The sequence below is a fragment of the Strix aluco genome, chromosome 6, assembly GCF_031877795.1.
Source record: "Strix aluco isolate bStrAlu1 chromosome 6, bStrAlu1.hap1, whole genome shotgun sequence".
NCBI classification, from domain to species: Eukaryota; Metazoa; Chordata; class Aves; order Strigiformes; family Strigidae; genus Strix; species Strix aluco.
Window position 1 is genome coordinate 10600581 of NC_133936.1, and position 23271 is coordinate 10623851.

A 23271-nucleotide genomic window follows, 5' to 3' on the forward strand; every position below is an offset into this window, starting at 1 on the left:
TAGGGAGTGCTGTGTAACCCGAGGGATGCCTCGCGGCCTCTCCTGCCCCACAGGGCGCTGACGCTCCTCGTGAACCACTGGGGTTCATCTAGTGACCTAACAGCAGCGGGGAATTGAACTGTGTTTTTAACGCCCTATTCCCAGGAACCTTTGCACTCCCTTAACCTCTGGCTCCTGGCAGCGGGTGCGTCGTGGGGCCCGGGTGTACGCGCAGCCCTGTCGGGGAGGCTGGCGGGGACCGGGGATGCTGCAGCCTGGCCCCCCATCCCACGTTCGCCAGCACTGGGGCAGGCCCTGCGGCGCGATGGATGTGCGTTGGCAGGGCCCGGGGCTGGAAGGCTGTGCCCAGACACCGGCTGGTCACTAACACGCTTTGGACTCATTAATAAAATTACACCGATGCACAAGGATTTACTGGGCGATAACAGCCTGGTAGTAAACAAACCCACAGCTTGCAGGCAGGGTAGCCTTTCTTGTTGACCACGGCTTCGGAAATACCTGACAGTGATCCCTTTTCAAGTCTACCCCAGGCGTTCAGTTTCTAGGCTCTTCGCCATACGCGAAGCATTATAAAAATGCTAGGCTGTATTAGGCTGTGACTAGAAACATCTCAGGGAGGTGAAGGAGCAAGAAAAGCCACGCGAGCACGTTGCTTCCATCCGTTGGAGGGCAGCAGTGCATACACGAGCCAGTCCGTACCGATTGCTGCACTGACAGAGGGATCAAAACAATCATAATAAACGCAAAAATATGCCAGACTGGCTCAGGCTGCGTATTGGTGTAACCACAGGCCACGTCTTAATTAGAGTTGCAGAAAAGTGTTATGCAGCCCCAGAGGCTAACATGCTCACCAGAGCAATAGTGGCTTTCTGCTTTTTGTCTGCCTTCTGCTCACAGAGAACTGTATACATCTCAGATTTGATTGTCAGGGAGAGGAAGACTGAAACAAACAAAAAACAGGGACAAGAAGGGTTGAAACAGAAGAGTGTTAGGAAGGGATGTATGTGACCTTAAGACACAGTGGCCAGCGCAGGTTTTAAGATAACTACCAAAAAGAAACATCAGCTTGGAAAAAAGCTTCCTGAGCCATGATAAGGCCATAAAATTCCTTTTCAAAGAAACACGTTAAAGAAAAAGGATAAATAAAAAGTCAAGGGTAGTATAAACTTAAGTAGTAACTGGGTATCAGACAAGGGAGGGATCAAACCTACCCTGGAGAACTTAACTATTTCTCTGGCTTTTTAAAACATAGGAAAGGAGGGAGACAGGGCTAATTAACTCCTATGGACTTTAAAACACATGGAACTGGCACCCAGAATGACAAAGCTATCTTGAAATGTTATACTTACACACATGCAGTAGGTTCTTTTAATTTGCTTCATGTCTATGTGACCATAAGGACTGGAAACATTTTTCTCCTTTACAGCGAAGGCTGGAATTTTCCTTCACCTTCACCAAATGAAAAGGAAAGGCATGAAAATACAAAAATGTATCTCTGTTGTCATTACAACTCATCTTTGCTGACTTGAACCTCAATAAAATACTGCACAAAGGCATTGCTTCCCAATACCTAATTGTGATGCAAATTCACCCAGTTATCCAGACAGAGCCGTTCTCCCCTATGACATTCGGATAATCAATCTTCTAAATACCAATTAGGTTTAAAAAAAGTCCCAAGAGGGGTACCATCTAAAAAGAAAAACCTCGCTTCCTTCAGATCTTTAGATTTTCTGCTTGCAAATCTCTAGCAGGTTCAGCTTTAGTCTTCGTTTTCTCTTTCCCTGCTCTATTTTGATCTATGAAGGTAAGCAAGCTCTGGCTCTTGGTGCAGCTGCTTTGAGCAATCCTGTCTTGGTTTTTCAACTTCATTAACCTTGACCCCATGAAGCTGAGCTACAGAGCTTCCTCCCCTTTTTTAACCATGTTATTTATTTCACTGTTCAGCCTAGACTTCTGACATCAGAATTGGTCATCACTGAAAATGTAGCAATAGTTATCTTTTAGCACATATTTGTTTTTTTCTCATAATAAGAATTAGGACATGAGATGGGGTTGTAACAGCAACAGCGAGGGATTCACTCTTTGTTGGGCAGGCACAGTTAGATAAATAAATAGATAGACGTAAGTAATTTTCTATACTAAGGAGGCCTAAAAGATTTACTTCCATAAATTCTGCATGATAGATAAAGTAAGTGTAACTCCCTGTGCAGTGGTCCTTTGTACAGTGTCTTTGTTAGGGTGAAATGTTCTTTTATGTATGCCATAAAACAAAGTGTCGTGGACAGATCTTGGAGTAAAAGGAAAGGATCCCATTGATTGCGTTGGACTATGGACCTCAGTCATGCCATGACTGCATCTGCTGAGTTGTATTCCTAGCTACAGGAGAAGCTGAAGCCATCTGTAGGGGACTGAACCCAAGCCTTCCAAAGTCAGTATCAATTTTTGCATTGTTTTCTGTGGCTCATATCTTGGATGAGCTCTGTTTTCAACCCATTTTGTTGCCTGGCAGCTCCAGCACAGCAATCACTTCCATCCTGTTCCCTAATGAAATAATTCCTGCCGTGAAGGTTTTCATCTAGATTTCTGGAATTAGCAATACTGCCAGGCACAGCAGCAGTATCTTCCTCTGTGCACATTTACTCTTCTTTTTCATTTCTTGTCTTGGAAGTATCCCATGTCTTTATAGTTATTCAGCTCACCTTCATCTATTGCTTGAGATGTAGTAGGCATAAGGAACCATTCAGTAGGCAATTGCAAACTCCCAATTATCATCAGTGGAAGTGAGACTGTGCACTGTGAAATGAAAAAGTAAAAGTAACAGGCGCCTGTTACAGTAGCCATTGTGTTAGAGGCTGCAGCAGACCATTGCATCTCATCAAACAGGCTAGTATGTTTTGCAAGGCATAGTGCCCTTTCAGCAATCACATACAACATTAAATAGTGATGTTTTAAACATGCCCATGATCCCATCCATTGATGACATTTTCAAGGTACAGTCCAGACAAGATCCTATTCAGTCTCTCCTCTGAATGATTCCTATTCTCAGCGTTTAATAGCTTAAAACATAGAGGGAGACAGGAAGACATTTTCCTTGAAAATGATGTTTATGTAATTTTTAATACTGTTTTATTAAGATTGGCATTATTAACACAAACATTTTTAGCTCACTTACCAAGCTGTTAGTTCACCCCAACCAAACCCAAGGCAAACACAGATAAAACAGGTGGGAGTAATAGATGAGAAGAAGCTCCTGTTCATGGCCACCTTCTCAGTGATGTAGTTAGCAAAGGGCCACGCAATAGTTCCTCTGTTAAGCACAAGGAAGAGGAAAGACTTTATGGCCTGTGGAATTTGTAGAGCACAAGACAGTCCAATAGTGAAAATGCTGATGTGCTGGTAAGAAAAAATCACAGCTCCCTTGTGGTCTACATGACAGAAGTTGACAAAATTGGTGGCTGGTCCTCTCTACAATTTCATCCATGCAAGCTCTCCCATAGCAGTCTGTCTGGAGAATAAGAGAATATTATAACTATCTGATTAATACTGAAGTTTTTACCAGACTTCTCTTTTGTGGTGTCATGATTTTGGTCACATCACTCAAAGACTATGGTCGGAATATTCAGGTAACTAGCCATTGTGGGTACTTTGATTTTTGAGAAACTTTATGAGAGGCTTGATTTTCAGAGTGCCTACTGTGCCCTCTTTGAAAATCAGGCTACTAAGGAGTTTCTTAGTTTCTACATGGGTACACATTGCAAAGTTCAGGCAAGGACAGGCACAGTACACCCTGACACAGAGTAATTACCCATAGTGAAGTTTGTTCGGGCCAGTGCCATTACACATCTTCTCTTCGGAAAGTCTCTGGGCATCTGTGGCTGTTACAGTAAAGAGAAATTAATCAATGGGAGAATGAAGTGGGCTTTTCTGACTCACATATCATCCATGGAACAACTAATTAAGTCTGAGTCATTGAGCCTTTACCTGAGAAGGTACAAAGAAAATGAGAACAATTGCACTGTAAGTGTGTCACCCAGTCCTCGATTTGGACCAGGATATTAAGTTTCAGATCGTGGCTGTGTCTGTGATGCTAGCACCAGGAAGAAAGGTTTTGTTTCATTTTTGTATTTAGACTGAGCAAATCTGATTTGGAATTGTTGGAAAACAAACAGCCCAGGAATATATAATATACTTTTAAAAGGTAAAACTTTTCCAAAGAGAATCACACTTTAAGATGTTTTTGATGTTCAAAGAACAAAAGAATATAGGTTGTTGGATTACTGGCTGTTTTGGAACAGATCCTTACAAAGGGGCAGAGAGGTATCTATTTTCAGTGCGTCTTTTTTAGGCAACATATATGGATTTAGACTTTACCTTCTACATGTCATAATAGTGTGGCACATCCTTCACTTAAAATAGTTGTAAGAATGAACAGTTAAGTTCTCCGATGGAGTCAGATAATCTGAAACAGTAATAGAGTTCTCACAGGTACACCTCACTCCCAAGAGAAAGACGATCTAAGGCGGAGGAGTTTCTTTGGCTTTTCTTCTTCCATGTCAATTTCTGTGAAAGAGAATTGAAAAGGCAGAGAAGGAGTAAGAGGATCAAGAGAAAATAGCAGTGATGTAGAGGCAGAAAAGACAGAAAGGGAGAGCTACAAGGTGAGCACTTGAAGTGTAACCTTGAACAGAGCTAAGCAAAAAGGAAGATAGGCTGACGACTGAGTGGAAAGGCATGTGAAGTACTGAACAAAGACATTCCCACTTATCTGATGCCTATTTTATTCAAGTAAATAGGACTTTGCCTTTTCTGTGAATGACAAACACTGCATCAACAATTATTTAATTTCATTAGCTTTAAAATAATCTACAGCCTTCTTCAATGAAAAAATCTGGATGAAAAATGTTAACTTTTATAAATCCTCCATCTTCTTATACTAATGTCTCATCATGATGCTAATAACACACCTTTAAGATATCCAGCACCACTTACAAGCTGCTTTACATTGCAGTTTGCCTGCAGAAAAAAATTAGCTGTATACTGTCTGGGTAGACATCAAGTTTAACTTGAGTAATTTATACATGTATGTGTTCTGAAATGAGACAGTCCCACAGAGCAATATTTTTTAGGAATTTTAGCCTGACCGCAACGTAACCCTAAATGAAAAGCAAACTTTGCTACTGTTCACTCTACTCCCTCAATCTTCAGACTACTCGTAAGCATTGGATTCCGGCATAATCCAAAACTGCCATTAGAACAACATAATCTTTTTAAGAATCAAATCTTGCTTACACGAAGGCAAACACTTTGACAAATGGTAGAAGAGCACCATCTGGTGACACCAGGCACATCACTATATTCTGCTGCCATTAGAAAATATATTCATGGTGTACAGCCTGTATTTTGGAAAGCCTGTCTCAATGTGTTTTAATTCATTATTCAGTTATGCATAAGGAATACAAGAGTGAACTTCCTGAAAACAAATCTGAGCTAACAGTGACCCTATCTCTACTGTCCCTTAAATCACTGAGAAGTTCTTGTAATACAAATCAAACATTTTCCAAATTGTTCTGAGCCATTTTTTTAGGAGGCTTTGGAGCAGATTTTATGGGCACCATGAAATGCAGCCCCAAGTTTTATTGCTCTGGACATTTCAAGGTTTTTCTGTGTGTGATCCAAGTATTTTCTTACAGTGTTCGAGAAACTTGGCTTAGCTGTCTTTTCAAAGATTTTCTTTTTCCACAGAAGCAATTATTAAGAAAAATGAATTACCTTTTGCCATTCTAGCTATTCAGAGGTAAGGAAAAAGCATGGATCTTAACCTGACTATTATTTGCAAATCATAGCTAATTTCAGCACAAATTGAACCTGAATATGCTAACAAATAAAATACTTGATTTTTCTGAATAGGTTCTTTTTCACAATGATGATGGCACCCATTTCATTAAAGTTTAAGGGCAAGTTAATGTGAATTTATTTAGGAATTAATAAAAGCAGTTAGTAATTATAATAAGCTTAGAAAACATTTTCTGGAATCTTAGTTTGCGAAGAACTAGTTTTCCAAGGCTGTGGTTTGTGCAGATTAACTCTCTCAAACTTCAAAAGCTGTGCAAACCCCCTAAACCTCAGGGAACCTTGCCAAAAATTAGATAAAGGTCAAGAATGTGGGAACCATGGAAGTTCTTAACTGTTACGTGGGACTCAAGTATATAATTCATGAAAAACATGGTCATATAATTACCAAGTTATTTTTTATTTTATCATATGAACCTGGTCCACATAATACTGATTTAATCTTTTATTTAATAAGATAATAAAGCATTATATCTCCAAAGTGTAAAGATAATCATCAGAGTCATCATCATCATCAACCCCCATCACTTCAGTGGGGGTTCTTGCTTTTAGAATCAGGTGTCTGCAATTCAGTCTTGCCAAAGATGTCACATACCAGAAGGATAAGATTTCTTTTTGGCAGATTTACATGTACCAGACAAGATTATTTCCTTTTCTGTGTGCTACAGAGTGATACTATTGCCATTATCTCGTGCATCTAATGTCGGTCATGTGGTAACTCAGTTTGGAAACAGCCATGGATGCATGCTCTATCTTTATACTGCACATCCTGCTTAGTTGCAGTCATACAGGTAACATTGGCTATCAGTGCTACCTGCTTTTTTTTCCTTCACAAGTGCTATCACAAAGGAATCAACTGACTTGAGCTTGGATCTCTTGGAAGCTGTTTTGTTGCTAATTAAAGGATGGGTCATTTAAAAAAGAAACCTCCTCTTGGGTTTAGCATCAGTAATGTTACTAAACAATGAACATTAAAAATTCAGTCTCCGTAAGTAGTGTAATCAACTTAAATCAGGTGATTTAATATATCTAAATCATATATCAATATGAAGGTTTTTCTATCTGCTTTTTTTTTGGATTTTGCACCCTTGGAGATTTTCTTTTTCCAGAAACCACAAAATGAAGAAAACCTTTCTTGTTTGTTTCTTAATTAAAACAGAGACTTTCACCTAATCTCTTGATTCTGGGAGCTGGTCTTTAAACAAACATTGAATATTGCGAGGCCTATAATAAAAACAGGGAGAACTGGCAATGCGTTATTACACAGCTTCACATCCTTTATGCAGAGCCACCTAGGACAAAGATTTACCTCTAAGATTGTTAGCATTTTTCTTATCAGTCAACTCAAAAGCAGCCGTTTGGCTGACTCCAGTGACTGTGTTGGATTTTTCTACAGTTCAAGGCTAATGAGGTCTTTTTGTTGTAGAATTCTCCTAGCAATTTATCCACTGTCTCCAGTAGTTCATATTTGTGTGAGTTTGAAAGGCTGGAAGTAATATGTTTGGAGTTATACTGCATATCCCCAAAGCATGCCCTCTTATCAGTGACTCTGCCTTTTAGAAACCGAAGACAGAAAAGGATGCCTTGTAACTTCCACGACTTTTGAAATTAGGAAGAAAGTTCCTTCAGGTACACAGACACCTGGGCTATGCTGTATGCTGTCCAGTCTATTTTGTTCGCAATGGCTATTAAAATTGCAGCTCATTCACAAAGCAATCATTAAAAGCTCCAGCAAGCTCTGCTTGTCATTGCTGTTGCCTTCTGTCTCGGGATCCATGTTACTTTTGCTTAGTATAAAAAGTAAGTGTGCAACTACCTCTTCTCTCCTAAATCTGCCTCTGTGTAGGGAATATAACCTCTTCTAGCTTCCTATCTCTTGGCTCTTAGAACTTACTGGTACTCCTTTAGCACCGTACCCCTGGCTGTGATGACCTGTGATTGCAGAGACATGTTCTTTCTCTTATTCAGACCTTTGGTAAATTAAAATGCCATCCTATAAAACCATCCTTTCCCTGCAGATGGACTTAGCAGAAATTACTTCCTTTCACTTTGGGAAGCCTAGGGCTGGTGGGAAGCTGAGCAGTGAGCACTGAGCAATGCTATAAATTGGTGGTTCAGCACAGTCCATGTGGAGCAGAAATGACCGAATCCAGTAACTGCTTCTAGGAGGAAGATGCAGTTGCCCCCTTTAATTCAGAGACTATAACTTCCACAGAGAGAATAATTAACCTTTTACTTTGACTATTGTTCTACTGAGCTTAAAGCCACTTCTCTGTCTTCCTCTTTTCTCGCTAGACTCTCTCCCAGCTCCCTTTCTACTGCAGATTTAAAGAAAAATCTGACAATACATTTTCTTTTTTGTCAGTCTCTGCTTCCCTAGCTGTCTGCCTTGTAGTCAATCCTGCTATAATTCCCCCTTTGTATAGCAGAAAAAAATCCTCCAATTTTCTGATTTAGAAAGTAGGATGAAATGAGCTGCATATGCTGTATCAGAACATCACATCAGGATTCACCTGGCTTTATTTCTGGAAGTGTATATGAAGTGAAGCAGCATGCTTCACAGTTGCTCAGAGAAAACAGGTCTGTGCTGATCTGTGAGACAGAGAAAAGTCAAGTCTGCCTTCAGTAAGATGAAGTGAACTGGGGGTTCCAAAGTGAGATGGCAAGCAGCAGCTCTCATGCTATGCAGTAAATCAGAAGTACCAGTGAATTCCCATAAACTTGCCAGCAGAGGCAGAATTTCAAATGTTGAGCCAGTTCTGAAGAGAGACTGGTTTATGAAAGTCTGCCAGAATATATGCTGGATGGTTGTGCAAAAAAGTCTCCTGTTTCACAAGAGAAACCAAAGAAAAGAAGCAATGCATGGTGAAAGGGTTAGAGTCAGAACAATTATTTTAAGTACTTTATTGAGAAACAAAACATAAAGAAAAAAACTCCACATCTCTGGCCTTTGACCTTGGTCAGCTCTAGACCAACCTCTTTCCAAAGTGTTTTACTTAACTCTTTCATTTTAGGAGTATTTTGTTCCATGTCTCATACAGAGGTTTTTCAGGCAATCTGGACTTGAGTCTGACTGTTAGTATATTCTGTCCACCAGAACGTGCTCTGGTGCTAACAGGTAACCCCAATGCTGGGTAATACTTTTTCATACAAATCTGATTGCCTCAAGAGATGTTGTTCTGCTTGGGAACTGGCATGTTGATGAAGCATCCATTCTGATGCTTTTTCACTGAATTCCATATCAAATTCACTCCATTTATAAGGCAAAATAAGATTTGTCTAACTGCCAGGTCTGCACTTAATAGAGTATCTGAAAATTTAGCTACATTTTTTTCTGCCATGTAGTTTGTAATTTATCTTTCATAGGAACAGATATTCTGAGATCAGGACTGAACTGTAATTTTATTGCTAAAGCATAAGGGGAGATAGACTGTATCTTGCTTTTTCTATAGCCGTATTGATTATCAAAACTTTAAGTAATTTAAAAAAAAAATCAGAGAAGCAAGGAGATAGTAGGTGTTGCCATGGGGAAAGAGTTAATACTAGAGCACTAATCTGCTTCTGTGAAAAGCCTATCCTTGACACCGCAGAGGAAAACTAAACTACTAGTAAAAATGTGTATAACTGTGTAAGACCATCATTTACCTTTCAAGGCCAACAGATTAACTGTCTAAACACAGTATTTAGATTAATCTTCAAATATCACTTTAGCATGTGCAGTAGTTTTAATGACAGTCTTATCCAAAGCCTACTAAGGTCAAAGCAAAGTTTTCTGTTGCTTTATATTGAAATTAGGCCAAAGAATTAAGTCATTGAGTCAAAGCTGGATAAGTGTATGTAGGAAGTAATAGAGAATGTCATACTTTCACAGACTTCCTATCTCTAACTGCACCCATCAGTGGTAGAATATTTTCCACTTTTTACATCTTTTCCATAATCAAACTCTATTTTTTGAATTCATAATCTTTATATATGGCCTTGTTTGGTTTTGGTTTGGTTTGTTTTTTTTTTTTTTTTCTGGATGCAACCCCTTACCCCTAGTAAGTGTACTTCTATTTGTTAAATAAAGTGAAAACGTCACATCAAGTAATTAGACTGGAAAGAACTACCTGATATACTGAATGACAGGAGCTTATGATCCGTCTGGTCCGGTCCTCTCTGCGTAATAAATTGCTGGTGCTTCCATTGCACAGAATGAGACATAATTACTGATCATATTCCAAGCTGTTCTTCTAGGTTCTTTTAAGTTAGGTGGAAAAGATGGGATTTTCCAGGACCTGTTTGAAGGAACATAGGGGAATAGTGCTGTGAAAAGGGATACAAGGAAGGCTTTCTCTCTAGAGCAAAAGGGAGGGGAAGATGCAGAAGGGGAAACATGCACAAGGAATGATGGTATTACTTAGGTTGGTATTGTTGGAGCTTTCAAAAGATGTGATGGTGATAAAATGCTCCCGTGGGTGAGGTATAAGCATGCACAGGATGGCATCAAGCAGCAATCTGTACTAGGGGCCAGGCTTGCTCTGGATTTAGTCAGTGGCCATTATAACACTTCTTTTAGTAGTAACCCAGCATCTCCTAGTCTATCAGAACTCCTGGCAATGGTAGCTGTATCACAGTGTCCCCTGAGACACGAGCCTTATGGGCAAATATGTCTCTCCTGTCCTTTACAGCACATTACAATGTGGAAGAGTCAGAAGTGCTATGGCATTCAATACCGGGGCACATCACAGGTATTTCCCGGGCCTGAGGTACAGTTTCCCTTCTTTAACAGCAGATGGCAGTGAAGTTAAACAAATGGGTGGAAAGAACCCAGAAAATGTGTTTTGCCTGCTGGATGGTGTTGCTGCAGATAATTCATAAGAGCTCCGTGCATATTCAGACAGTGCTGGGTTCATTTCCAGTACACAGATCACCCATGGCACATTCAGGTAGCAGAAAATATTAATTCATCCATAGCTGTTTGTAATTCAAGTCATGTTTATTTTGTTTGTCATGTGTTTGGTTGTAGAAACAGTAGAACAGATAAAATCTGTTATTATTTCCATCTTACATCCGTATTTAAAAACCTATGAATAGCTGAACAGATGAGGATGAAGCTCAGTTTCAAGTGAGTAAACTTTTATTCTTTATTACGTATCTTGTGCTACATCTGAGAGAACAAAGATATATCACCATGGGTTGTTTTAAAACTTTTATGATGCCAGGTTTTTTACCACCAAAAAAGCTGTATGAAAGGGTTAGTAAGATATCAGTTTAAAGCCACGAGAACAAAGAGATTGAGAGTAAACTTTTACAGTCCTGTCTTACACTTTACATTAATCTCACTTCTGGTGGAAGGATGGGAGAGGGGGATGTTTGTTTTCCAACTTTCAGCAGGCAAATGATGGAGATGTCAGCATAGATATTTGATTGCAGCTTTTAAGTTCCCTGCCTAAAGTGAAAAAGGGATGAAAAGATATTACGGATATCTACTTAATGTCATTAATATCTTAGTTCCATAGCAGTGTCATGAAAAAATACATGCTTGCAGGGTTTGTGATTTCCAATCAGATGCTAGACCATCAAATACGGTATCTATTTCCCTTATTTACTGATCAGCACTTGATCCACCTGAGGAAACCCAGCATGCCTCTCCTTCCATCACACACCAAGTTAATTACTCAGCCCTGTATGATTATTCAAAGCACTTGAAGAGTGCCTTTCATACAGCACTCAAGGCCCAGATCTTCATTTCAAAACCTGCTCAAGACATTAGCAAGCTCTGGCTGAAGTCCTCAGCTGTTAACAGTGCTGATCTGAACGTCAATACTGTGACAGCAGAAGGAGAGGAACCTTTCTTGTCCTGCTCTTTTGGAGCATTAATGCTCTGTAACACAGATGTGGACTCTGCAGCTCTGTTCCTAAGAGAGGTATCAAGCCAGTGGGACTGCTCAGAGAAGAGAGGGCTTCAAGGCTGCTCTCAAGAGTTTGATTGCCCTTATCATAGCATACATATTGTCTTTCAAAGCTCCTATTTACACGTACTATAGCCTGAGCATGCTTTTAATCTTCCAGGTATATTAGAATTTTTGCTTAAAAAATGTGCATGACACCCCAGCAGACATATTTATAACAAGGAAGGGCACAAGTCTCAATCATTTGTGAAGAAGCAGCCCTTGTAAATCTGTCAATCAGTCCATGCACAAAATGCACAGAGCATCAATTGCTTTTTAGGTTATTTACTGTGACTTATGTATCTGCCAATAAATCTAAAATACAGGTCAAAGAATATGCAGCTCAAGTAAATCCATAAAGCTTTACTAACTACCTCAGATTGCCAAAGCTGAGGTCATTTCCTTGTTGTGAAAAATACTGAGGTCCATAAATTATTTTTATCACCTCTGGGGCAATGCAAACAGTTTCCCACAGATGCTGAAAGTATGATATGTTTTTTATTTAATATCAGAACACCACTTTTACACAGGTCTTAAAATATGAGGTCCAAGATTCTGCTTGTGCATTAAGTCCCTGATTCAGCAACATATTAAAACAGATGCTCCAGGTCCTGACATTAAACACGTGCCAAAGTGCTTTGTTGCATAGTCAGAGATTGCTGAATTGGAGCCTAAAGACTAAATCTTTTCCCATGAAACTCAGAATTTACCTTTCATTTTCCTTCAAGGAAAACAAGGCATTTATTAAAAAATAATATAAATAAACATTTAAAAACATTCAAAAAGGCTTCTCTTTCAGAGATCACTGGGTGAGCAATACCCCTGGAGGTAAACCTTGGGCAAAAGTTGATGTACCATTTTTTGCAAGTGGTGTTTATTTAAGATTTAGTTATCATTGTTTCCATGAGGAAAATAAAAACACCTTGAACATGTAAAGAACATAAGGATGAATGGTGAACATCCTACAGAGAACTTTGTTGAAAACACCACTGAATTAACTTACAGTACATTTGTTAAACATGAGCAGCTCTAATAATGACATTTCATTTAACAATGCCCTTTGTCTTTTCAGTTCATCAGTTACCTATTTCAGTAATGAACTGCAGTCATACCATTCTGATTTTCTCCTAATGTAAAGGCTGAGATCACTTCACTTGCAGTGGAGCGTGATGCTATTATTCTGTTTGTTGCTTAGGAAAGAAGCTATAGAATATATCACAACTGTAATTGGCTAACAAATATTAAAGTCCATAATTGGTAAGGATACCAATAATTTAATTTAGCTTTTAATGAAAACAAGTAAAATTAAAAAAAAAAAAAAAGAAAAAAAAAGGCAGAAATGGTTGAAAATGCTCAGCATATCTATTTCCTGAGCAGAGCAGTAAGTATTCAACTGGGAAAAAAAATGATCCACGCATTAAACGTTATTTTAATTTTTTATCAACAGTCCATGCATAGAACTTAACAGCAACGTTTTCAGTTAGGATGAATAATCTCAGTCACAAAAATAAAATGGAGTTGTCTGCCCTATTTAAGGAGGATTTTCTAAAGAACTAGTGGAAGTCAGATTAAGTGGGTAATATCCTACTTTGCACTATGTAAACACGAGACAGATAAAAAATATCATAGGTCTACTTGATATGATCCATAAGTCTTACAAGGGGTAATGGAGCCTATTTTCACTCATTTGCCTACTTCTTTTTTGGGTTTCTTAAATTTCAAAAGCTTTTTCATTGCCTTTCTAGCTGCAAGAGACATATTTTAACCAAGGCTGCTGTTTTCACTTTTCTATTCACCATGATCCATTCAAAATATTTTCAGAGCTCACCAAAAACATTTAATTAGCCGAGACTGGTGTCCACCACTTCATAATCTTTTCCCAACTGAACCAAATCTGCACAATTTACAATAGATCTTTGGAAAACCGCTTTTTACCGTGTGCTGCATCTATAGATCTCTCTCAATTACCCACAGTAAATTTAGGCATTGTACAAGAGCAAATTTTACAGTCCATGAAGAGATGAAGTGAAATCTAGATGAAATTCATTGTGACAGATCCTCAGTTAGTGCCCTGATGTGTCTGTATTACAGAAGATAGACATTCTATTAGCATGGAAGCTCCCATAATGGACTGTGAATCATTTCAGGTAATAGAGATGCCAACTGGAATGACTGAAAAGCACTATTGAATTCCATTAGAGCTCTTTGTTTTTAAATCAGTCATTTCTTTGTGAATATCCAACTATATACTTCTTGACCCTAGCTGAGAGTAATAATTGTGAACTAATATTACAAAACATTAATCTGAGTTACTGTTCAATTAATGTTTCTGTTCGAGAGTTATTTTTATGCTGCAAATGTGAAGGAGACTGTGGCTTGTATTACAAATATGTATTTGGACTTGAGCTAGTGCAGAATGCAATTTTCAGTTATATTTCTGTCTCCACTGTATTCAGTCTCATCTCATTAGCTGTAAAAAGACTCAGGTATTGGCTTTTCTTTTTCCAAAGTCATCCTACCAGAATAAAATAACTATAATCAACAAATCTATAAAGATAAACATTTTTATAAGGGATGCCACAAATAGTCTTCTTTCATTTAGGTGCTTGGTTAATTATCAGCAAAATAACTAACACCATATCCTGTTACCCAAACAGCCCCACCTTATCTATCAATCATGTATGATTTATCAGACTTGATAATTGCTTGGATAATTAACACAGAATTTAGATTTACTCTGTGTGCTGAAACCTCAGAAATGCCTGCATAATTGCCATTTGTGTAGTAGATGAAGTTATGAATAATTCTTTTTCACATAAATATGAAGGCTGGATTGCACGCAGCACATATTTCCTCGCCCATTGCCATTAATGCAGATATCACGTCATACAAGTGCTATGGCATTGTCACATGTTAACTGTATGCATATAGCTAAAGTAATTAAAATACATATCTATAAAAATAAGGGAAAAAGCTTTCCCTTTGTAACTACTGCATGCTTCTTTCATGAGGAAGTACAGAAAGAAGACTGAAGGAAAATTAGTCTACTCAGAACAGTGGCAACTGGATTTGAATCTCTGTAATATTCGCACATAAATCCTTTGGGAAGACTTTAAAAAGAGTAGGCTCTATATCTTCTGTCTACGATCATCTATTTTCACATCAGAATGAGCAACATTATCCTTATATGCTAGAGTATCTGTCTACAGCTTGAAAATGAGACTCTCCTTAATGTTGTAATGACAGGTGTAAGATTAACTTTGTTAGGTGTCTAGCCACTCATGCAAACTAAATTAAATTAATGGAACAAATTTCTCTCATAATTAAGATAAAAATTCATGTCAGCTGTAACCTTGCTGTACACTAATTATATACAAATGATTTATCATCTGCTTCGCCCAGAATATTAATCCTCAACTCATTGATAACTGCAGCCAGTGTTAAGAGATGAGAGTTGATTAACTATGACAGATTGGGCGACCACAGTACCAAGTGCCTGAACAACCAGTGAAACCAATGATATTCAAATAGCACTTCTTATTTAAAAATGCATTCCCATGGAAACAGATGCATGTTTAATGAGGGATATGGAGATTATTTCAATAACGACTGATACTGGAACAGTGGGCAGAACTAATCAATAATAATTAAGCCCTTAGCCTTGTTAAGATATGGTTCTATAAAGCAGGTTATATACACATTAGTGAGATACTAGTTCAGGCCATGTTGCATATAATGTCTTCATGTATTGCTGTTATTTATTTTTCCTACTGCAGAAGGTATTCCATAGTTTACAGATGTTAAAACTCCAATAATCTAGTCTTGGCTCCCACCAGCTCTACTAAAAAGAAGAAGAAACTGATGCCACCAACAGTTCGTTGCAAGTCCAAATGGAAACTCCTGTGATAATTATGCTGTGGGAAATTTCTTTATGAAAATGTCATTCTACAAAAAAACCCCAACCAACACAAACAAAAAACAACAGCTCTTGAAGCATCATCTGTTAAACAGGACACTCTTTGATCTTTTGGAATATGATGTTACATTTTACTTTAAATGAAAATTATTAAGATTAACTTGTAAGAAAAAGCTGTTAGTCTTTTTTTTTTTTAATAGCTGATACGTATTTTAGGGAAGATTGTTAGTTAATAATGTATCCTTCAATGAATAAAAAATTATGCAAAATTCTAGACATGTTGAAGACTTACAGGTTTGGGCTTGGGTTTTTTTAGTATGAATTCTGTCTCCCTGGGACAGCTTTTTTAAACTAATTGCTCACTGAGACTCAAAGAATCCCTGTCAGAATGAAGAAAAAACCCAGTCTTGTACCTTGGCATTAATAAGGCACAGCCAGGAAGCTGAATGAACTAAGTAATATTGCTGTAAATTAATTATTTTCCTGAGAAGTTGGTGTGTCTGAAGACGAGTTATGTGTGAAAAGGAAACCTAATTGGTAATATAAAACTGAAGACAATTATGAAGTTAACACAGAGTGCAAACCTGTTACTCACACTGGTAAACTGGGACGAGCCATGTGAAATACTGCTTGGTTTGGGGCATAGAGGTGTACAGCCTGGTCTTCAGTGAATAGATCGATGGTGAAGAGAGCTGGAGAGAAGTTCCCAGAGCTTCCTTCCTAACCAGGCACTGCAGTTAAAACTCAAGCTTTCCTCTTGACCAAAGAGGTGTGATTCTGACGTAAAGGAACAAAATCCTAGAAATTGGCTCCTATTTTATGTTGGCTTGGTGACTGGATTTTAAGAGAGCCAACTTTTTTCAGTCTGCTATCTTAGTGTGAGGACACCTACTCCTTTGGAACTGGCACGGCTTATTTCACATAGGCTACACCAAGATTATGTTTTAAATGTGAATTTGCGGCCTTTCTTGAGCTCACATGTTCCTTAATATCCACTCAGGACCTGGCTGAACACAGGTGCTCCTGTATAGGTAGCTCCAAAGATCGGCTCTGATGAAAATTTGAGTTCCTACTACTGACTTTAGAGCCAGCTGAATGCCAGCTCACCGCAGGGACAGGCTGGACACAACAGATGGTGCGATGCAGGTTTGTCAGTGCTTTGTAGTGACATTGCAGGCTGGTATCGAGCAGATAGACCAGACTACCCTCTAGAAATACTCAGCATTGCATGCAGCCTGAGCTTCAGCTGCCAAGAGAAAAAGAAGAACAGAAATACCAGACCCCAGCCATCCCAGCCCTGGCAGTCTCAACATGTGGATGACAAACCAGGGGCTGCTGGTTTGAGACTATACCTGCCAGTATAGTCTCAGCCTCTCAAAAAATATTTGAGTCACTAGCCCAGGAAATAAATATTCTGTTTCATGATAATGGTCCTTTTCAGGCTCCGGTCCCATGAGGGACTTTCTTTTCTTTTTTTAAAACATTTGTCTTCAGTTCTTCAAAAGAAATTAAAGTCCCACTTAAATGAAAAAGAAAATATGAACTTTATGGGAAATAAAAATTCAAACATTTCTTTCTCTACATTTCTCGCTATTTCAGGGCTAATTGCCTTTGAATTTGTAAATGCAGTTAATGAGAAGAATCATATGTGTATGGAATTGAAGAGAATACATGCAGAGCAAGTCAAGTACTTGATATCCAATTTAACTTGGAGTTGGATATCAACTTTAAATAAGCAAAAAGGCCATAAGCTTTTTTCATCATCTTATCCTTAGGGGATACATTTCTGCTACGAACCTAATCAACTACAGTACATCACTGATCTTCTACACCAGTGCTAATGAATGAACATTTACATGGCAGAGCAGAGATGGATCATCAGCACAGCAGGTCTGATGTGGCGACCAGACATTGCCCTACACATTTCTATCAAGATTCACTGGGTGCAAAAGTTTATGTGTAAACTGCCTTTCAGGTCTTTGGGATCACGGTACAGAAGCAATCATCAGTAGAAATACATTATAATGAAAGCATAAAATGACTTCTCTGAGAAATGTTATATGTAGTGTGACATGCAAACTTTCACCTACCAATGCTAACAACATCTAGTAAGCAGGTGAGCTAGACTATGTCCACACCAAACTGGTGCACCAGTGGACTGCACCAAAGCAAGCATCTAACAGCCACAGCAGATTAGGCTGTACTGCAGTTTTCAGACGCACCTTTTCCAGCAAAGCAAGGAGCAGTTCCTGTCAATACAATGGTCCCATTCAACACCGCGGCCCTACTGCAAACAGAATTATGTCACTGCTGTGATGGCTGGAGTATGTTGCAGCTCAACAGTAGCTACTATTGCTACTATTCCTCTTTTTTTTTTTTTTTTTCTGTCTTCAAATCAAGAAATCCAGGCATGAAAATAGCTACTCGCCTTTCTAGAGCATATAAGAGTTAATGGACCAATTTCAGGGGAAATGCCAACGTGGAAGGCAGTGGCGCTCTTTGCTTAGAAAAATAAATGAATTAAAAAGACAGTAGCACTAGTTAAAGAGAAGGCATGCAGTCATTTATCACATCTCTTCTAGCAGAAACTCAGCATGGACATTTGGCAGTGACAGTGTCTAAATCCAGCCTTCTAGGAGTGGCTAAAATGGGTCTATATTGATTAGTGCTACTTTGGGTGACTGCTCGAGGTAGGAATTAGGAACACGCTGGTAGCCCTCATTGCTACCAGTTAGAGCTATAGCTGATAGATGTCAATTTGCTCATACTGACACACGAAAGAAAATACACCACCTTCGATTGAGCTCCTCCTGTTTAACAGGCACAAGGAGAAGCAGATGCCAAAAATGGATAGTGTTCTTGTCCTAAACCTCTTTTGCACAATGAATTAGTCTTACCTCGAGCATCTTCTGCTCCCTCCACTCAGAGTAAGAAGTAAGATTATGCACTGCCACCTGACTTCCCCAGCAGTTACACTTCATTCCATTGATCAGGCTCTGCAAACAATGCAATTATTTCATAGGAGAGTGCAGTGAGCTCTAGTTTTGCTACTTCCACTTATTACTGAGGAGCATCAAACTACCCAGCCATTTTCCTGCAGCCATCTTTAAAAAAGGCAATGATCTCAATGTGCTGCTAACCTAATGAGGGCTGTGTGTGACAGAGTTGTAGATACATTTTCTCACTAGCCTAATGAGGAAAGTGACAGACAGTGAAACAGTTCACACTTGAGTAACTTTCTAGTCATCAGCAACTGCAGTGTCCATGGTAGCAGAAGCCAGAGAAGGGACAGAGAGATATACAATAAATACACACTGGCTCCATTGGCCAGAATAAGTTATCACTAGGATAGAGGTCTTGGGGCAAACTCCCTTAGGAAATTCAAACAAAAAGAGTCAATTTAAGGCATCTCTAGCAGTGCATTCAATTAAAATTAAATTCAAAAACTAGGATCAGCTGTTGGGCTGTTAGGCCACCTGCCCAAAGGAAGAAAAAAAATTAGAGATGTAACGAACCTTTACTCCTGATGTCTGCAAGCTGCTTGCAAATCACTGAATAGTACCAGCTTCCCACAACCATCCATTCAGCACGAAGTCCAGTTCTTTGCCTCTCGCCCCAAGAAGAAGGAAACTAGCACAGATAGCTCATTATCCACATTGACAGAAAATGTTTGCATGAAAAATGCTGTCCTTCTTACATTTTTAACATACTGGCAACTTCTTCCAGTGAAATCGTTATTTCTCAAGGGAACGTGACTATGAGCCAAGCCTTGGAACATCCACTGGCACAGGCTCCAGGATTGATACCACAAGGAAATAGCAAAAGCTGTGCAGAGCTATGCAGTCCTCCAGGCAGTATGTTGTTGCACCCCAGCACCTCCCATGCCCTGACAGTCAGGTATAGGAGTGGAGAAGAGACATGGTCCAAGTGCAAGTGAAGGGGCCCTTCCCAAAGATGGGAAAACCAATTGGTCCAAGGAGTGTTTCACTTGTCAATGGTGTGATCCAGGTCTTGAAAGGAAGAGATGCCCCATCAGACCTTATCCCTTCTTGATCCCTCTCCTTGGATATCGCAGTTTTTAGGTGACAAAATATCGTGCCTGCCTCCCTTCCTTCTTCTCTCAGACAAAGAGAGAAGACGCTTGATGCTGCTGGGACGAATAAAGCAGCAGCTGCACACAGACCACCCACCTAACCCCAAAGCTGTCCCCCTGTGAACTGGCCTGAATCTTTAAGCAGAAGGGACATTAGGAAATGAACAGTCTTGTCGTTCCCAACCTGGATCCTTCTGCTGTGGTCCTTCCTGCCACACGTGGGAACCAGCACGTGGGCAGAGGGACAAGCCCTGTTAGCTTTCTAGCTGTGCTGGAATCACTTCATGGAGAGCTGTGGACATGCTTTAGAGGTGCAGCAATTAGGTATGGCAGAGCTCATGCTGCCCTTCCAGATCTGGTGCCTCTCTGCAGGCAGCAATGATCTCCTCTGCTGTTTCAGCAGAGCTCTACATAGCCCCTTCTTTGAGCAGCTCTCTGGGAGCTGGAGGGTGTCCAAAATGCCTAAACTCACCTCCTGCTGCACCAGTCACAGCTTCATTGAGCTTTGCTCAATGGGGCTGCTGGGGCAAGTACACAGACTAGAGAGTGGGTCAAAATACCTCCCAACGATCACAGCAGCAACAGATGAACCCTTGTGCAATTAAATCCTACCCTGCAAGAGTAGTCTACAACCCCTGGACAGAGCACACATCACAGTCTTTTCCACTGAGGGCAGAGCAGCCAGCTCTCTGGCAGAGCTTTTGCTTAGTGTTAATTAGCTAATTCTCACAATCACTCCATAAGTCATTTCTGCCCCAGCTTTGCAGGCTGGTGGGGAAGTGAAGAACTTGCAGGAGTCGCCAGAGGCACAGATACAGTTAGCCAGCATCTGAACTCAAACTTCTGAGCTCTGGTCCTCAGCTCTGGCTCCTCAACAAAAACATATTTATCCAAGCTCACTATGAGGTTGGATGAACTGTTGCTTCCTCTGACATTTCTTCTTGTGTGTGTGAAAGCATTCCCTTTGCCCGCGGTTCAGAAGGTGACTGGGCTCTGAGTCAGGTGCCTCTGTTCTGCTACCGCATCTGCCACTGCTTCCCTGTGTGACCTAAGGCAAGGCATTTAAAGTCATTGCACCACACGTGTCATTTTGGAGGAACCCAAAATTGCTTCTAAAATGCTGTTGTGTCAGCACATCACAGTGCAGGGCAGTGCAGTTCAGGGCTATGCTTATTCATTCCTGGCTGGCTCTGGACCTGGATCCCTCGGTCTGGGCTTCGCACTACTTCTGGCCAGAGTCAGGCCACATCCCACACACAGAGCAGCCACACACCACCTGTGCATGCTCTATTTTCTTCTTTTTTAAAACACAAAAGCATGCAGACAATGTAAATCCAAACAACCCGGGGGGCATCTTCCTTCGAGTCGCCTAATAGAGAGGACTGAAGACTAGCACTGTGGCACAACTGGTGCAGCATTTGGGCTTGTCTTACAGCTGGGGGTAAGCCAATAAACACTGGGATTTTCTAAAAGGCGTAAGCAAATTAGGTGCTTATCTCTCCCTGACTTTCACTGAGGCTCAGCATTCAGTTCCTTTAGGCTATTTTAAAGACCCATGTCTAGAAAAAGAAACTGGCTTTTATGGATGCAGCACAAACATTAAACTACTTTGAATAACTCTCCATGTGGAACTGCTCATGTGCAATAAAAATGGCAGCATTTTCCAGGATAAATTATCATTCGTTTCTTGAAATCATAAATCATTCACTTCTTGAGTTATTTGGGTGTCAGGGGATAAACTGTTAAATCTATATTTAGTATCTAACTCAAAGCCTTGCTTGATTTTCGTACGTACTGCACACTCTTCAGCTGGGAGAACTTGTACGTCAGATCCCTTGGATAAAAGTGCTTAAATTCGAACTTCCATGCTTACATTTAAAAAATCCACCCAACACTTAAGGGTAATCCGCAAAGGAGACTGAAAATTAGTTAAAAACTATTCTGAGCGTTTTCATAAAAATTGCGTGGAAGGCGTTCCAGCTGGAAATGCATTTAAACTAATTTTTCATAAATGTCTTCCTTCTTGTAAAATTCTGTCTTGCTCATCACAGATATCCTGGAACGTGACAGCTCTGGCCCCAACAGCCGTGCGCTGGATCACCCAACAGAGACAGCGAGTGAAGAACCAGTCGTGTAGGGGAAACCGGCCGGTTGTGTCAGGCAAATGGGGCATCAGGACGGGAGAGAGCCCGTGGTGCTGTGCTGCAAAGGAGAGATATACTGCCCTTGTGATGGGAGATGGGAGATGGCAGCACACTGTGCGATCCTCACCATCAACATACTGCATTTGACACGTCTGTATACCAGTAATCTAACTGCAGGTGATTTTAATGCCCTGAACCATTCTGAGTGTCTGCACAAGTTTGTCCAGGTCTAGGTATGGTGCAGCATTTTTAGATGGGCCTTAGTGAAACTGTTCCACTCCCTGCGTATAGATGGACACACAGAATCTGCCAAAAAAATGTTCAGCCAACCAGGAAGTGTCAAGAGGATTTTATACAGGAAAAAAGATTTGAAGAAACTCAGTGGTTAAGTCAATGTTCATTTTACTTTGTAATTCACCTTAACTGATCCTGTATGTGAGCCAAATCCCCCGAGACAAGAAATGTGTGCAAAAGATATAAACCTGTGAAATGGTGGGACAAATAGTTTCTCCTCCTCTAGTAAAATGAAACAGCAGCTACTTGTCAAAAGAATCCACGTGCCAAATCTGTAAATACGCTCTACCTCTTTTTATGCTGCTGCTATAATTAATGTAAGAACCTTTAAAATTCCTATCTGATACTTACACTTGTTATAGCAACATATTTAATTCCAGAGCTACATCTTTTAGCAGATTCTTTTACTTCATTCAAATTACTAATCGTTTAGATTCTCTCTGAAAGTCTTTCCTCCCTCGCTCCCCATGCATGCTTAACCTAATTAACTATAAATGAGAAAAAATGCTATTCACATAAAAAGAAAATGTTAACCTATAAATTATCCAGTGCTCCCTCCTGAGGCTGGCAACGCCTCTCACAGAAAAGCTCAAATGTTGGTGCAGTATTCTTGGCTTCCTATCCAGTTTCTGCCACCCAAGATCATTTTATACAACACATTACTCTGCCATTTTGTACATCTGGCAACATTTGCTGATACTAAGTCCTCTCCCGTGTTTTCAAGATTACACGAAGGAGGATTTCTAGGATGATTAATTGGAGAGAGAAAATCATTCCTTTACATTTCAAGGAACATTTGCAGAAGACTAATGGTCATTTATGGAAATATGGCCTCTTTATACCCATTAATGTCTTCCAGTGCTCCCTGTGGGTCACACAATTAACCACCCATTTGTGTTTCTTTGCTGCTGTCTTCCCAAGTCCTCTCAGTTGTCATCATCAGTTGAAAATCTTCTGCTTTGCCACGGCCAGATCAAAAGCCCACTCAGGTCTGTGGGACTGAGCCATCTAAGGGACAGGGTCCTTGCTCTATATGTTTCT

At 39.9% G+C, this 23271-nt stretch overlaps 1 long non-coding RNA gene across 2 annotated transcripts in view; it reads right to left on the reverse strand.

Annotated features, from left to right (window-relative positions):
• Positions 1-3098: 3098 nt before the first annotated feature.
• LOC141924918 (uncharacterized) overlaps positions 3099-23271 on the reverse strand; it is a 34947-nt gene continuing 14774 nt past the window's right edge. The window contains exons 1-4 of one of the 2 annotated variants that reach the window (XR_012623702.1): positions 9960-10125; positions 4372-4560; positions 3806-3875; positions 3099-3505 (exon numbers count right to left, since the gene is read on the reverse strand). This is a non-coding gene — a long non-coding RNA (uncharacterized LOC141924918). Of the gene's footprint in view, positions 3506-3805; positions 3876-4371; positions 4561-9959; positions 10126-23271 lie in introns of those variants that run through there. The other variant, XR_012623703.1, reaches the window with a different exon arrangement.